Genomic DNA, 2199 nt, shown 5'->3' with positions numbered 1-2199 from the left:
TGTTTTTACTTTTTTCGTTTTTTTATTATATTTTGAGTTATAATTTTTTTATTATTTTCTAAAGGTTTTTTTTATGGCTACAAATCCTTCTCATCATTCTTATTTTTGTTTTTCTTTGAAGATTAAACTGACCCTCTTATTGAGTTTGAACAAAACTTAAAATCCCAATTTTATTTTGTTAGAAACTAAATTTTTAATTTTATAATTAGCTCTCTATATTTTTAACCATATCATATATTCAATCAATACATAAAAAGAAAATAAAATGTACCAAAACAAAAGAAATATAATATGCAAAATCAATCCATATATGATTGTGTTTTATGAGCCTAGACCTTTACAAAACACCAAATGGGCTATGGACTTTTTAAACTAACTATTATCTTCTTTATACCAGAATGTATAAAACCTTTTACATATAATTCTTTAAAAAGTGACACAAATATGTATTCTTATTATTTTCCTCAAAAGCCTCCTCCAGAGAATCTTTACCAAATCTTTAGCAGTTGATACGCTTTTCAAAACTATCCCCACTCTATCCTATATATATAAACTATACCAATTACCAACTACCTTCAACATATCTACATATGTAACATATCTACATTAATACCAACATACGCGTATACATACAACTCTATAAAGCATTGATTCCACATTCAGCTTCACAAACAAACCATGACCAAAATGACAACCTCTAATGTAAAAGTACAAGAAGTAGTCATCATCACCCCTTCAAACCCAACTCCTTCTCATGTTCTTAAGCTTTCCGCCATCGATTCCCAGCTTTTTTTACGTTTCACCATTGAGTATCTTTTAATCTACTATCCTGCCCGCTCTGCAGCGGACAGGAGTGCTATTGTGACACGTGTCAAGGATGCCCTGTCCCGAGCCCTGGTCCTGTTTTATCCTTTGGCAGGACGTGTCAGGGCTCGGGCAGATAGCTCCTGTCTCGAGGTAGTTTGTCTAGGACAAGGGGCGGTGTTTGTCGAGTCAACTGGTGATTATTCGGTGTCCGACTTTGAGCGGGCCCCACAACAAGTGGAGGAGTGGCGGAATCTTTTGGCAGTTGAAGTGACTGATGTGCTCAAAGGGGCCCCACTGATTGTTATGCAGCTGACGTGGCTTAATGACGGGGCGGTGGCGTTAGGGGTTGGAATTAGCCATTGTATATGTGATGGTATCGGAAGCGTCGAGTTTTTAAACTATTTTAGCGAGTTAGCCGCGGGCCAGCGAGTTTCTAAACCTAACCCGGTTTGGGAAAGACATTTATTTGATCCGAAGCCGTATACACTACAAATGTGTAACCACCCCGAGTTCAACCGAGTCGATGACCTTTGCAAGTTCACGACTCGGTTCAACTGGGGTCAACTCACTCCCACCTCAACCACATTTCACGAAAGGAAGTTAAACGAGTTGAAGACTCATGTCGCGTCAACGAGTCAACTCAGTGTATCATCCGTCACGTCGTTCGAGGTCGTGTCAGCCCATATTTGGAGAACTTGGGCCCGCGCATTGGACTTCCCGCCACAACAAATACTTAAACTATTATTCAGCATTAATATCCGTAACCGAGTCAAACCGAGTCTACCAACCGGGTACTATGGGAACGCTATTGTCCTCGGTTGCGCTCTGACCACCGCCCGACAACTGACCGAGAACGGGTTAGGCTACGCTGCCGACTTAATAAAAGAAGCGAAGAACCGAGTGGACGACGGGTTCGTTCGAGAAATAGTTGACACGGTGAGTTTAACTCGGGCGAGTCAAGTACCTGACTCAGTGGGTGTACTCATTTTGTCTCAATGGTCAAAGGTAGGCTTGGAAAACGTTGACTTTGGGCTAGGGACACCTGTTCAGGTGTCACCCGTATGTATTGACAAGTACTGCATCCTCCTGCCAGTACAAGATCACAGCCGTTCGATTAAATCAATGTTGGCAGTGCCGTCCGTAGCTGTTGGCAGATACGAGCATCTGATCAGAACCGTAGAATAAAATAAATCGTTGACTTTTGTTGTTTGTAACCATTTGATTATATTAAAGTCAACTTGGCTTTCCGAGTCACATCTATTTAAAAAGATTGTAATGGAAATATGAAATTGTCACGTGAATATTGGACACGTGGAGGTGATGACGACAAATACGAATGCAAAAGTGTCGACCACTAAGCAAACATGTTAGCAATATTTTGTGGCTGGTTTC

The 2199-nt window shown here is 40.5% G+C and overlaps 1 pseudogene; it reads left to right on the top strand.

Moving 5' to 3' along the window:
- The first annotated feature begins 381 nt into the window (after nucleotides 1-381).
- LOC143562942 (alcohol acyltransferase 9 pseudogene) lies at nucleotides 382-1992 on the top strand (annotated as a pseudogene).
- Nucleotides 1993-2199: the final 207 nt, after the last annotated feature.

This window comes from Bidens hawaiensis, unplaced genomic scaffold (genome assembly GCF_021521415.1).
Source record: "Bidens hawaiensis isolate Kalapana, Puna unplaced genomic scaffold, B.hawaiensis_p1.1 tig00021184_1, whole genome shotgun sequence".
Lineage (NCBI taxonomy): Eukaryota > Viridiplantae > Streptophyta > Magnoliopsida > Asterales > Asteraceae > Bidens > Bidens hawaiensis.
The sequence above is the reverse complement of the archived record's forward strand: the minus strand, read 5'-3'. Positions and strand labels throughout refer to the sequence as shown.